We start from the raw sequence: 15,742 nt of genomic DNA on the forward strand, positions 1-15,742 counted from the left end.
TTTAATTGCATCGACTGCATGAGTAGGGTCATCAGAAAGGGAGGACCTGAAGTTGGTTGGGATTCAGGAGTCTGGAGCGTTGAATCGTGCATATGTTTCCATTCACTTTTATCATTAAAATAATATGTGACGTGACGGGACAAAATCGACCTTCGGACCTAAAAAATTATTTTGCACTTTTTGACGGATTTTTGGTACTTGGACATTCAAAAATCATTTAAAACCACCCAGAAGTCCCTATGATTTGCATAGCTCCATATACATGGTAATCCAGTCAGAAGTGTGCTCATTTTTTTGATTTTTTTGATTTTTTTTTGATTTTTTCATTATTTCAACTTTTAAATCGACCTGGAGGCGAAACAAAGCGTTCTACGAGAAAAATACATCGAGCAAAGTTGTAGAGAATTAAATTTCCAAAAACCTGTAAGAGGTTTATTTTTCTCCAAAATGCATAGTTTTTCCGTTTTTCTCAAAAAACAAAAACCTCATGATGATTACCATAAAATTTCTGTTTTTTGAGAAAAACGGAAAAACTATGCATTTAGGAGAAAAATAAACCTCTTATAGGTTTTTGGAAATTTAATTCTCTACAACTTTGTTCGACGTATTTTTCTCGTAGAACGCTTTGTTTCGCCTCCAGATCGATTTCAAAATTGAAATAATGAAAAAATAAAATAAAAAATTGAAAAAATGAGCGCAATCACGACTGAGCCCCCTGTATCAATGTAAATAACCATTTTACCCAGTGATATTCACACAAGACAGGCAAGAAACGTTATCCAAGACTATGTTTAGCTCAGTTTAGCCGGAGAACCTGATTAGAACGCAAGCGCTTCCGCTAAACGAGCAGAACTGGACTGAAAACTTTAACCCCCCATAACTCAAAAACTTATTTTCGGCTCGAAGGTCGATTTTGTCGCGTCGCGTCACATATACATATATGTAGGTAGACTTCAAGAAAATTCAAAACACTTGGTTTTTCCTTTGAAAAAAAAAGGATACCTAATTTATGAATTTTTTGAATTCTCTTCAGGATCAAACCTACACCTACCTCAGTGGAATATTTTGAAAACTGACACAATCTACTCATAATCCTGGAATTTTGTACAAAAAGTTGACACTTACTCCGATGTGGCCCCGCTTTGCACAATACACATTACACCTTTACCAAAATCGCCTAAAACAGATGTCGATTGTTGATGGAAAACAAGACTACTGGAGAGCATTATGATAAACCTTACCTACCACATACCTATATAGTACCACACACTTTACAATGCTGTGTACTGCACAAAATCGAGTAGTACACGCTATTAGGCAAACGTTGTAGCATAAAAGAAGTGAAATCCCATGAAGAGAGATAGACGCAGACTGACTCGCATTTAAACCATTTTAAATGGTCAGCTCTCATACATAATTCATAAATCGAATTCACATGACGATGCTAGGTGTAGATGGAATATTGAACGCGTTAATGGCTCTCAACTCGCGCCGCGTGATTTAGAGGTTCATTACGAATTCGAAATTACTAACAAATTTCGGTTAGTCGATGTGTGGAAAAAAAATTCTACTTCGGTGCAAAATTTCGAACCAACTCGACAGACTAGGTATACATACCTAGGTATGTAGATAAATTGGACGCCATCGCGTATATGTATAGGTAGGTATGTACTTCGTACACCCTATCAGACAGGTAAATATTTATAAATTAATTCATTTAGTATGTCGACTTCCTGTTAAATTATATTCGAGTGACCCATCATTTTATAGCACTTGGGATCTGTTCAATTATCAAGTAGCTAGAACACGTTTATTTTTATTACGCGACTCTATAGGGCACGACAACATTATGACGGCTGCTTCCACGGGTCAGGGGGGTGTTGAAAGTGGAAGTGGCTGGACGAGAGGACGAGGGCATACTGGACAGTACCTACACGGATTATTGTACTGTAGTGTGTAAAGAGCATAGTGGCTAGTGGTTTTACTTGAAGAAAACTGGGAGGTCTTATAACTGGAAGGTAAAACTACTACTATTGCTGCTGCTGGAGTTGGAGTAGCTTTTATATAACGCTATAACAATGGTTTTAAATTTTTTAATAATAGCACTTTAAACGCTATATAACGCGTTAATGTATTTGCTCAAGAGTTTTTATACTCCACGTCCACGGTATTGGTATTATGCATGAGCTAGTGTGCTACTGCATTACATACAGATACGTGGACGTTGCTCATCGTAGTATCCTCTCAGCATGCAGATACAATACGTATAAGGTACGTCGTACATTAATATGTACCATACTGCATAGGAATACCCAAAAAGTACATGAAAATGTATTGATTGATGACTACTGACTAGTGACTACCGTATATACAAATAATGTGTACATTGTAGCCTATTTTATCTCAAGATGCTGAGACTATATAACATCATCTCTGTTATCTAGAAGTTTATTTAACGAATTGCAATTTCATTTACTACTCGATGGTATCGACGCGCGACGTCGAAAAAGAAAAATGATTCTTTTTTTTTTCGTTTTGTTTTCAACTCGATTTTACGAGCCAATTTCTTCAAAGTACATACTTAGGTCGATTTCCATGGCCTGAACAAAACGGATGGTTAAAAATCTATCAAGATTCTTTGTCAATTTCGATCCACGAAATAAGAAATTTGCAATGTCTGCCAAAAAGCGAATTTTTTGACAATCTCGGCAAAAGAATGGTCTTTTTAGAAATATGGAGGAATTTTTTGCAAAAACCCAACTTTATCACTTTATAAATAGGAATTTTTGGCAAAAAATAAGACTTCTCGGCAATTTTTGACAGTTTTACTAAAAAAAAAAACCAAGACATTGACAATTTTTACAAAAAACAGGGCTTTTTGGGAATTATTGACAAAAAATGATGACCTTAATTTTTGGAAATTTTTAGGGAAAATGCGAAACTTAAAACCTATAGCGGTTTTGCTGAAAAGCGAGAATTTTTGTTGAAAATGAAGACTTTGATAATTTCAGCAAAAAACAAGACTTCTTGGAAATTATTGGCAAAAAAGTAATATTTTTTCGCAGTTTTGCCAAAAAAGTTTGCCCATTTTGCAACTTTATGGTAATGTTTTGGTAATTTTTGGACAAAAAAATTCTTCTTTTTTTGGCAATTTTCAACAGTTTATGACCAAAATTGCTAAAAAAAACCTGCTTTTCAACCAAAATTTCAAAAATCTTGCGTCTTTGCCAAAATTACAACAAACCTCGCAGTTTTGCAAAAATTACTATATAAAAAAAAATCGGTAAATTCTTTTTTTTGCCAAAATCACCAAAAACGTCGAAATCATTGTTTTTTGTTAAAACTGTAAACAAAAAAAATCATGTTTTTCTGTCCAGAATTGGTGAGAAAATCCTGTTTTTTTATCAAAGTTCCAGAAATCTTGTTTCTTTTTTTTTGTTATTTAAAAAAAAAAATTTAAAAACTGCAGTCCTTTGCATTAAAGCTTCCATTTTTGCCAAAATTGCAAAAATTCGATTTTCTGCCATGAATTACTGAAAAAATTCTGCTTTTCCACCAAAATTGCACAAATCTGGCTTACCTTACAGTCTTGCCAAAATTGCTTGAAAAATCTATTTTCATGCCGAAATAACAGTAGGAAAAAATCATGTCTTTCTGCGCAAATTATTAAAATATTCCAGCTCTTTCCACCAAAATTGCAAAAATCTTGTTTTTTTTTACCAAAATACAAAAAACCATGTTTTTTTTTTACAAATTATTGAAAAATTCTTGAGCTTTCGCAAAAATATTGCTTTGTTTAACTTGCTCAAAACTTCTACTTTGCTGCTAAAATTTCAAAAAAATCCGGCTTTTCCATCAAAAAATTCTTCTTCTTCTTCTTCTTCTTCTTTTTAACCCTTTTTCTCAATCCACCACTGGATGAAGGCATCCCCAACTTCTTTCCACAAGCTCAGGTTTTGGGCTGTACTCCACCATTCTCCATCACATGTCCATATTTCATCTTCCCATCTCCGTTTTGGTCTCCCCAGTGCCCATTTTCTGTCTGGTCTCCACTGAGTAGTCTTTACCACCCATCGTTGACTCCCACTTCTGGTAACATGACCAGACCAGCGCGCGCCACTTACTCCGCTTAGCTGTCTCCATAATGGCAGTTATCCCTCTGGTTTCCCAAATTTTCTCCACTGTCCATTTGCCTTGCATGTTATCCCCAGCATTGATGGCTCCATACGCCTCTGCATCTTGACAATTTGATCTTCCAGCTTATTCGTCAATGCCCATGTCTCACTAGCATATGAGGCCACTGGGATGATGCATTGATTGTCTACCTTCCTTCTCAGACACATTGGTATTGACTTTTCTCTAATAATTCCTCGCAGCCTCGAGTATGCTTGCCCATAATGCCTTTATTCTTCTGGATATCTCTCTGTTGAAATCATTATTCATTGTCATATCTTGGCCAAGGTACACAAATCCATCAACCATTTCAATTTTATCGTCCTCCAGCTGGACACATTTTTCATCAGTTACAAACCCATTGCACATAGTCTTGGTCTTCCCTTTATTAATTTCAAGTCCTACTTCTAGACATGCATCTCTCACTTAGTCCAGCATTCCCTGAAGTTTGTCCATATTGTGTGCTATCAGCACCACATCGTCAGCATATAGCAAATGGGTTAATTATTCTCCAGAGATCTCCAGTCCTCCTTCTCCCCATAATATAAGTATCTCTAATGATGTTATATGTGGAGTGCATCTCCCTGTCTTATTCCTTTTTTAAGCCTTATTTTTGCTGTTTCTCAATTAACTGTAATATGTAGAAGCTGTGGCATTTTTGTAGATATACTCGATCATATGTAGGTAACCTGGATCCAATTCCAATCTTTTCAAGAGCTGTCATCATAGACACCATTTTCAAAGAGTCAAATGCCTTTTCAAAATCAATGAATGCTAAACATAGGGGCATTCTAAATTTGTTGGTTTTTTCGATGATCTGGCGCATAACATGAATATGGTCAATTGTGCTTCTTCCCTTATGGAATCCTGCCTGTTCATCTAATTGGGCTTCATCAAGCTTTTCTGTCAGCCTTGTGGTAATTATCCTTGTGAATAGTTTGTCGTCGTCATCGTTTCCTTATAAGCGGTAGGCCTGTTGGCCTGTCTGATGCGGTGTGGAACCTGTTGAGGATGAGCCTGAGGTTAGCGTCTGTTTTTATTTTAACCAGGGGTTCACCTCCGCCTGGGATCCCATAGTTCCATCTGTTTTCTGTTGTTTGTGAGTTTTGAGTAAGGTTGATTTTCATCTGACTTAGTTACCAGCCATGCCAGATATATCACAGTGATAGGGCTGCTATCTAGGCCTCTGTGCTTGCCTGGTCCTCTTTTAGTCGCCTTTTATGACAGGCAGAGGGTACCATAAGGATATTCTTGACCCATCCCTACACGGGGGGTGAATAGTTTATACAAATTGGAAAGTAGGCTTATTAGTTGATAGTTATTTATATCAGCTTTGTCTCCTTTTTTATGAATCGAAACCACTTCAGCATCATTCCATTCATCCGGGATTTTCCCTTCTTCTAGGCACTGGTTAAATAGCACAGCCAGATATTCGTTTATTTCATCTCCACCCAGTTTTATAATTTCTGTTATAACTCCATCTTTTCCTGGTGATTTATTCTTCTTTTTTATCTCTTGTATTGTGATTTGTGGGACTGAGGGGGTGGATGGTGTTTGGGAGTGTTGAGGCTGCAGGGTGTCATCATACGAAGTCTGGAAATTAAGTTCTGGGAAATTTTTCTGAGAGGTAAAGATACAACACTGGTGTGCTCTCAAACACGTTGTTGTGTAGATTAGACCTTCCTTTAATACTGTTAAAAGTTTCAGTGTCTAGGTTATTCTAAATTTTTTTGGTATGAGTTTTTCAATAGTGACTTTTTATACAACGTTGTGAAATGGACGAATGGTCACCTCCTCACGACATCTTAGTATCTCCTCACTATTTCCACACCCCAGATTTGATTCCTAGAGACCTTTACTTCATTCTCAGTTGGTTTTTACTTGAGAATCAACACCCATTGCACTTTTGAGGAGGACTCAAAAACCTCCACTCAAATTTTGAAGAATTCTTTTCTGAGAGATGCAAAACAGTTTTCTACATAAATGGGAGCATTGAGTAAATATATGATGCACTGAGTTGAAGGAAGACTACACCAAAGACTTATGAGGTCAATCTCCTTTGAAAATTATTTTGTACTCACCTCAGAGGACATTTCCTCACAGCCACTTGGCAACAAGAATCTCATGGCCTACTTTTTGTGAGGTTTTGATCACCTGATCTTCCTCAAACATTTCCTTAATTTTTTTAAACATCACTTTTGACCTTTTAAGACATTTACCTCTCCCCAACTAAAGTCTGATCTCCCTGACTCAAAGAGCCTCCTCAAGTCATTCCTTAAAGTTTTACAACACGACCTTAAAAGTTGTTCACTTTAAACAGCTATAAATCCCACAAAATTCACCGGATCGACTTGAAACTTATAACAGTATTAGAGGGAGGTCTAATCTACACAACAATGTGTTTGTGAGCACACCAGTGTTGTATCTTCTACCTCTCAGAAAAATTTCCCAGAACTCAATTGCCAGACCTCGTATAGTTTCCTATAGAAATGCGCAATTACTTTTATTACTTCTTTATTCCACACATATTGTTTCAGTCTCATCTTTCATTCCCATGATCAGTCTATTTACAATTTTCAGTTCACCTCTGAGGACTTTCATACTGCTGTTTTTTTTTCAATTGTCTCAATTATCCGTGTTGTGTTGTATGTATTTTCTAATGTCCTGTGTTATCATTTTTCTCAGAGTTTTGCAAGTTTCTATGTACTCTATCTGCTGTAGCCCAGAGTCTGTCTTCATCTCTCTTCTTTTTCAGTTTTTTTCATCAACTTCCCCGTTTCCTCTGACAATTTACTATTCCTTCTCCTGCAGCCATGTATTTCTAGCTTTGAAGTCAGGTTCTGAGTAATATGCTGGTTCAATTCATCGTAATTGTTCACCATATCTATTCCTTCTCTAATTTTGGTTTATATTAGTGTTCCTTTTCTGTCATATTTACAAAATAATCATGCTTTTATTTCAAAATAGGTACTGCTAAAATACTGTTTTTTGCCAAAATCACCAAAAAAATCATGTTTTTCTTTCCAAAAATGCTAAAAAAATCCTGCTTTTTCATAAAAGTTGCACAGATCCTGTTTTTTTTTGTTGCTAAAATTACAACAAATTTGGCAGTATTGTCAAAATTGCAAAAAAAAATATTTTCTGCCAACATAGGTTGCCAAGAAATTATGCTTTTTTGCCAAAATTGCCAGAAAAATCCTCAAGTTATTTCTCATCAAAATTGTCAAAAATTTGCTTTTGTGCCACAATTGCAAGAAATCTTATCATTTTGTCTGAATTGTTATAAAAATTTGGCTTTTTACTAAAATTGCTCAAAAATCCTGTCCCTCTCCCCTCCCCTCCCCTCCACAAAAAATTCTATGTCGAAAATTGTGAATAACGTTTTTTTTTTTGAACAAAATGCGAGTATGCAAAGACCTTTTATTTTTTTGTGAAAATTATAAAAATTTATTTTCTGGTCAAAATTGCAAAAAATCCTTTTTTGTCACAATTTCCAAAACAGAACTTTTTTACTGCCGAAAATTGTTGATAAAAAATCCTATACTGTCCTGGCAAGACTGTCAAAATCAATGCCTGTTTACCAAATTTACAAAAAATCTAGCGTTCTTTTTTTCAAAATTGGTCAAAATTGATATTTTGAATTTTTTCGGACCAATTTTTTTGCTCTTTTAGCATTTTGATTTTTTTTAAATATTTGCCTTTCTCGTGCTCCTATCTCAGTTTCATATTCATCTGATTGCAGGGACTTCTGAGTGCATACACAAATAGACGGATGAGTCTAAGCAAGTAGGTACATATACAAATACATATCTACATTTTACGAAACTATCGCTTCATAAATGCAAAACCATCTCGCACGAGACCAATAATTATATTACTATGAATGCAAAAAACAAATTCATGATTGACTGCTGCCAATTAGAACTACCACATGAACGAATACAAGTTCCAACTATATACTGACTCCAGCCTATAGACACCTCAATCCTCAAACCCGTTAAAAAAGAAATCGAAAAAATTCGCAAACAGGCGTGAAAACACTGCGAGAATATCTGCTCTGAAATTTCCAACGAATACTCGACTGCATTAGTTGATCCTACCATGTGATAAACGTTTTAGGTGTTAGGTTTTAACGCTCAAAAAAAATTCTAGGTATCCGTGCCCATTTTATTGAATCATCTGTTTATGACGCAGGTTAACCGATATTTATTCAATTCGATACACCAAGCGAGTTTTTGGTGCTGGTGTTAATATGAATGCGAAATGAGAACCTTACCGAATAATTTTTCACTTCTGTGAACATGTCTTATATGTACATATTTTAATGCTTATTGGGGAAAGCATGAATACCTAAGCATATTGAAAATACCAAATAAAATGACCTATTGAACACTTACAACTAACTTCTGGTACAAAATAGGCGTATGAAAGCATTAATATCTATCCATGTATGAAAAGGACGAGAAAAATTACAAAAGGAACCATCCCCTTGATCCATTTTATATTATATGTAAAATGTTGACGATTGAGCACCAATAGCCAGATAAAGCAAAAGCACGCTTTACGTTGTATATAAAGTCAACAGCATTGTGAAAAAATTGACGAAATGTCGTTTCAGTCTTTCAAAATAATGAAAAATCGCTGAAATTTACATAAAAACCAAGGCTACGCGGTGAAATGACACGCGCTTTAACCATCGTAGAAATTTCTATAACGAACATAATTGAAGGTTTTTTTTTTCCAAATGACTTATCAAGAATATGGGTTAGTCTTTTGAAACGTGCGGATTTTTCCATTCACTTTTTATTATTAAAATTATGTAAACTTTAAGAGAATTCAAAACACTTGGTTTTTCTGGTGAAAAAAAAGGGGACAGTCGTCAAATAGAGTAAAAGTTTGTCAGTAATATTCCGCGCTGGGAATTTTCATGTCAAAGAAACGTGTTTCGAAGCCCAAAATTTATCAAAAATAGGCTAAATAGAATTATGGACATATGGGTATCAAAATGCAGGATTTTCAAACATTGAAAAATTTTTGTGCATTTTTGAAAAACCCCAAATTTTTTGAAATTTTTGAGCAAAGAGCAAGACTAACAATGTCAGCAAGAAGTTGGACTTTCAGGGAATTACAGGCAGAAAAATGAAACATGTTGGCAATTTTCTAGCAAAAAAGCGAGACTTTTGAGTAATTTTTGAAAAAGAAAGACGAGATTTTTCAAGAATTCTGCTGAGAAGCGAGAACTCGACAATTTCTACAATCTCCTTCCCTCTCCTTCTCGGTCATAAAAACGAGATAAAACACCCAAAAATCATCTTACACATCACTCAACCGCAAAAATCTTCGATTCGGAAAAGAAACTAAGAAAATAGAAACATTTAAAAAATCCCATCTATCGCCTTAAGCGTCAGACAAAACTAAAAGACGTATTAACTACATAGTATAAAGTATGGAAAAAAATCACTCGATCGTGAATGATGGTATCGACATGGCAGTCAATAGGATTTATTACATGAGAATGTGGCGAAACGACGTCACTATTTAGGGCCACAATACGTACAACGAGGGCAACAGCTAAAGTTAAGTAGCTGTAAAACTGTGTGCGCTGCATACTTATATACGAACAATACATTCAAAAGATTCGTATGAATATACACAGACCTTTGAGGCTCGCTTGCTTGCTTTATTTCTCTCTCTATTTCTTTCTTTTTTTTTTAAATATAAAGAAACCCTCACAGGTGCACATTAACGAATACATAAAGCCGCTTTTCATTGCTCAATTGAGCGTGCATCTATAAATACACCCTTCAAACAAATCAACCTTTTTTTTCTCGCTCTCTCTCTCTCTCTATCTCTTTTTGTACGTAAGCGTTTTGTTTGAGGTTTTTGATACCGTTGTTGTGGCCCTGTGCGTCGAGTAGAATGTACTTATCTACCTATATGAATTTCATCAATTAAATACTTTTACGCCATAGCCATACTGTAGCAATTTCGCCAGCACGAGTGTGTGCGAGTACTTGTCCACTTGTTTATACGTAAGCATATGAATGTTACTGATGAGTGGGTTTTTTTCTTACCTGGAGATGAGTTCGAATAGTTGAATGGCTGATTTTAAGACACGAGATGCTGTAGATAGTCCAGTGGTCATTCGTAACACGGTCTGAAAAAAATAAAAATGCAAAAAATTAATTTACTTAATATGGAGACAGGGAGTGGAAAAAGTTTAAAAAACGTGATTAAAAGCCAAGGTCATAAACTTGATGATCCAACACTCATTTTTAACAAAAAATTGATGTCAAAGAAAAAGGCATAATGAAGATTTTCTGTTCAAGTCACAAATTGATAGTCTTAAGGGTTAAGAAAATAATAAAGGGCTCATATTTGGCTTTGAGACTTTTTTTTTCAAAGTTAGGGACCGCAGCTCAGCAGTGTTTCAAACAGCGGTTTCCGCTCGAAAAAATGAAATTTCAAATTGTTCCAAACTGGTTTTATTATTGATTTGTATTTCGTTTGAACCAGTTTTAGTCCGGCATATGACAATAGGAGTAATTGCACCCCCCCCCACCGACCCTCCGGGACAACTTTTTTCTTAAAGGGGACATCCTAAGGAACATTTTAAAGCAAACTTGCCCAAAAAAAGGTGGCCTTACTTACAAAATGGCGGCCATTTTCATTGACAGGTCAGCCGAAATCGCAGATGTTGCGTTTCAACAGAGGACTTGCACGAAATTTTTCAAACCTTACACAGGTAGATAGAAAGATCATGCAAAAATTTATCACCTGTCAAAATTTCAAGTGCTAAAGTGCGTTTTCCGATTTTTGGTGAATTTTTGAAAATCCAATTTAGGCCAAAAATGAGGGAAAAAATCAAAATTTTACCAAATTGACCAAGAAAGCTGAAATTTGGGATATACCTTATTTTCGATATGCCAAATCGATTGGAAGCGGTTTCAACTTGTTTTGAGCAGTTCTGGAGCCTCCAGCAGATTTTTGAAACTCGAAATTTCCACTTTCATCAAATGGAGATGTAAACCTGAAAGTCATTCTGCAAACTAATTTCAATACGATACGAAGTCAGCTACAGACAGACTTCGAGTCGTTTTGGAGCCTCCAGCGACTTTTTGAAAATTGAAATTTTCCCAACATTTCATCAAACGGAGATAGAAAGTCTAAATTTACTCTGCACTCCAATTTTAACACCCTCTGAAGACGACTTCAGGTGGGTTCAACTCATTTGGGAGCCTCCAGCGACTTTTTGAAAACTACTGGAGTCTCCACCAGATTTTTGAAAATTTAAATTTTCACAAAATTTCATGGAAAGCTGAAATTTACTCTGCACTCCAATTTTAACACCCTCTGAAGACGACTTCTGGTGGGTTCAACTCATTTTAGAGCCTCCAGTGACTTTTTCGAAAATTACTGGAGCCTCCAGTAGATTTTTGAAACTTGAAATTTCCCCAAAATTCCATCAAACTGAGATGAAGAGTCGAATTTCATTCTGCAAACTAATTTCAACACGCTACAAAGTTGACTGCTGGTGGATTTCAAGTCGTTTTGGAGCCTCCAGCGACTTTTTGATAGGTTGTATGGCGTATTTTTGGAACATTGAAATTTTTTAAAAGTAGCTGGAAGCTTCAAAACCATTTGAAACCACCACGTAGTCTGCGAAGTAAATTTCAGCTTGCCAACTTCATTTGATTGCGGGAATTTCAAGTTTCAAAAATCTAATGGAGGCTCCAGTAATTTTCAATGAAGTCGATGGAGACTCTAAAATGACTTGAACCCACCTCAGGTCGTCTTCAGAGGGTGTTAAAATTGGAGTGTACAGTAAATTTCAGCTTTCCATCTTCATTTAATGAAATTTTGTTAACATTTAAAGTTTCAAAAATCTGCTGGAGGCTTCAGGAATTTTGAAAAAGTCGCTGGAGGCTCCAAAACGACTTGAAATTCACCTGCAGTACTTCGTAGCGTATCGAATATAGTTTTTAAAATAAATTTCAGCTTTACAACTCCAATTTGACGGAATTTTGTGGGAATTTCGAGTTTCAAAAATCTGCTGGAGGCTCCAGAACTGCTCAAAACGGGTTGAAACCGCTTCAAATCGATTTGCCATGTCGAAAATAGCTTTAGCACTTGAAATTTTGACAGGTGATAAATTTTTGCATGATCTTTCTATCTACCTGTGTAAGGTTTGAAAAATTACGTGCAAGTCCTCTGTTGAAACGCAAAATCTGCGATTTCGGCTGACCTGTCAATGAAAATGGCCGCCATTTTGTAAGTAAGGCCACCCAAGTTTGTTTTAAAATGTTCCTTAGGATGTCCCCTTTAAGAAAAAAGTTGTCCCGGAGGATCGGGGGGGGGGGGTGCAATTACTCCTATTGTCATATGACGGACTATTTGATACAAGATTTTTGTCAGTGTGATTTCCAGAATTTTTTTTTTGGGGGGGGGGAGTTTCTAGAATTGTGCCCTTTTTTTGAAGGTATGTTTACAAAATCAACAAAGGAAAATAGAATAGCGGAGAAAGCTTTGGAGACAAATTTTCTATGCAAAGAATTTTTTCCTGGAGAAAATTTTTCTTTGGGCAACTTTTTTCTTGAAAGAAGTTTTTCTCCGAAAAATGTAATTGGAAAACTCGTACGGGGGATCATTTTTCAGATCCCTCTCGAGAATTTTTTTTCGGTTGTCCAGATAGTTTTGAAAAATTATCCTCCATAATTCTCCAATTACATTTTTTCTCTCAAGAATTTCCTCTGAAAAATTACAGATTTTTCTATGCAAAGAATTTTTTTCTGGAGAGAATCATTTTGGAGAACTTCTATCTGGAAAGTTTTGTCAAAAAATTCTCCAGAGAAAAACATTTAAGAGAAAAGTTCTCCAAAGAAAAATTCTCTCCAAATATCCAAAAAATTCTTTGCAAAGAAAAACATAATTTTCCAGAAAAAATTCTGTTGACTGTGAGGAAAAGTCTTCAGATTAAAAATTTTTATTCGTGTTTTCGAATTATAATTTATTGTTTTTTTTTGTGACTTCCTCTACATAAGCTCTTAGACCTTCAATTTTTTTTCTTCAAATTTTTACACCTCGATGTTCAATGCAAATTGTAAGAATCTTCAAAATCAATTCCTTTCATTTTTTCTTTACTATCCTTCGATAACTTTTCTAACTCTCCTTCCTTTCAAAATGTTATTCCCCCTCTCCTCCAAAAATTACCGAGACACCCCGACATACTATTACATAAATTTATCAATAATCCATCACATTCTTAAAGAAATCGCTAAACGATAGGTATAGATATAAAAATACACGCAACACAGACACAAAAACCCATACAATGAAAAGATGAAAAGCGCCTATCTTTTGTTTGTGGGTTAAAAAGACTACAGACGAGGAGAGTTGAGCGTGTAATGTATATAGTAGTACCGTTTAAATGTATTGTACAACAATCAGGGATAAATCTAGTAGTTTTGGTGTTCTGATTGTTGCTGCCAGAGAGAAGGTGAATGAAAGAGAAAGGACAAGGGGTGAATGTTTACCATTGGGATCAACCGCGATGGAAAGAGAGCCGAAGTCAGAGAGAGATACGTAGACACGAGGGAGGTACCCCTCGAACATGGCTCTCGTATATGTGGGCTTTATTTCTGTTAGGCGAATATTGCAGGAACAGAAGCTGGAGCTGGTGCCTTTTATAAAATGTGCAACCGTTCGATACAGATTGTTTTTTCAGCTTTTCATCGCGAGCTTTTGTCTTATATACTTATAGTACATTAGAAACTAGAGTAAGTTTAAGTATCTTCGACTCTTCGTTCAAGATTCACACGAGTTGTACTTGATGAGTGATTCCGCAATATTAAATGATAGATAAATTTATTCCTGCCCCTACGTAGGTAGGTAGGCAATATAAATACATCTACGTAGTAAGTCTACAACACACATTCGCAAGCATAAAAAAAAAGAAGACAGCGATCATTTTTCACATTTTTTACGTTACGTTTCGTTTAAAGAAGTCATGTAAATGCAGCAACTGATCAAAGAGTACAAATTGATGTGCAAATTTACCAACTTTATGTTTGCGAATTCATTTTTTAGAACTGTTTGAAAAAAAATACACATATGTTTGTTAGAAATAAGTAAGGTACGTAAATCAATTCGCCATTATCATTATGCTTCCGATTGCGTCTAAAGAAACTCATACATGTGACGTTGAGTAAACACGCAAATGGTATTAACTACACTTCGATTCGTATATATTCGATTTCGAATTTTATTTCTCAATGAAAAACGAGTAAAAATAGAACACAAACAGATATACACGAGGTCGCGACGTCGACACGTTACACGGTGAAACGAATACGTATATAATCGAAATATTTCCATAGTTCAAATTCGTTCGTTGAGATTGCAAACGACTGAACCAATTTTCCTGAAACTTGAAGTATCACAAGTCCATCACCATTCCTATGATGCCAGACTTGCACCATGATCCAAAAGTTCGTAGCTTTCGAGCGTAATCGAAAACAAAATTTTCAAAAGCTCAAAGCTTTCAAATTTGTCGAGCGACAAAATTTTTTTTCAAAATTTTTTAAAACTCATTACCTAGAAAATGGCTGAACTGATTTCGATGAAACTTGAAATCTCACTAGGTTTGCTCGATTCCTATGAAGTACTAATACGACCCTCAATTTTTTGTGAATCATTCATGAACGAATTGATCAATTTTTTGAAAGAACCATTCGCCAACGAATCGATCAATTCTTTAATTTATGAATAAATTCGTTCGCGAATGAGTCACTAATACGAATCAATTCGTTCGCGAATGATTCACAAACAAATGTCAATTCGTTCGCGAATGATTCAGAAAAAATCATTCAACTCGTTCGCGAATGATTCATCGAAAATTGAGTAAATGAATCAATTCGTTCGCGAACGATTCACTTGTACGAATCGATTCGTTCGCGAACGATTCACTTGTACGAATCGATTCGTTCGCGAACGATTCACTTGTACGAATCGATTCGTTCGCGAACGATTCACTTGTATGATTCGATTCGTTCGCGAACGAGTCACTTGTACAAATCGATTCGTTCACGAACGAGTCACTTGTAAAAATCGATTCGTTCACAAACGAGTCACTTATACGAATCAGTTCGTTCGCAAGGATCAATTCATTCGTAAAAGATTTTTATTTTACGAAAAGTCGGTCTTCTCACGCTCAATGCCTGAGAGATTTTTTTTCAATTTGGAAAAAACGACCTTCGGTGTAACGAAAAATGGAGGAGGAGTTAATTAAAATGAACCAAACAATTTTCAATTTTTTTTTTCAAAATTTATAAACTTACTTACAGGGGGGCTTGGAGCCTTGAGTTGTGACTAAAATTAGATGGAAGGAGAGGGAGAGAGAAAGGGCAGTGCTTCGGATGAAAAATTTACCCGCAAAATCAGAGTTTCGACAAACTGCATTTTAAATTTTAAATTCGAAGGCAATTTTTCAAGGCAGCCCTCCTAAAAACCAACGAAAAGTAACAAAAAGAAGGGTACATATGTACTTGATATGTATAAATAAAGAGTCTAA

At 35.6% G+C, this 15,742-nt stretch overlaps 1 long non-coding RNA gene across 1 annotated transcript in view; it reads right to left on the reverse strand.

Annotated features, from left to right (window-relative positions):
• The window catches only part of LOC135839565 (uncharacterized), a 212,839-nt gene that overhangs the window by 81,204 nt on the left and 115,893 nt on the right, over window positions 1-15,742 (reverse strand). Inside the window, exon 5 of the long non-coding RNA XR_010557614.1 lies at window positions 10,248-10,330. This is a non-coding gene — a long non-coding RNA (uncharacterized LOC135839565). The remainder of the gene's footprint in view (window positions 1-10,247; window positions 10,331-15,742) is intronic.

Source organism: Planococcus citri, chromosome 1, assembly GCF_950023065.1.
Source record: "Planococcus citri chromosome 1, ihPlaCitr1.1, whole genome shotgun sequence".
Classification (NCBI taxonomy): Eukaryota; Metazoa; Arthropoda; class Insecta; order Hemiptera; family Pseudococcidae; genus Planococcus; species Planococcus citri.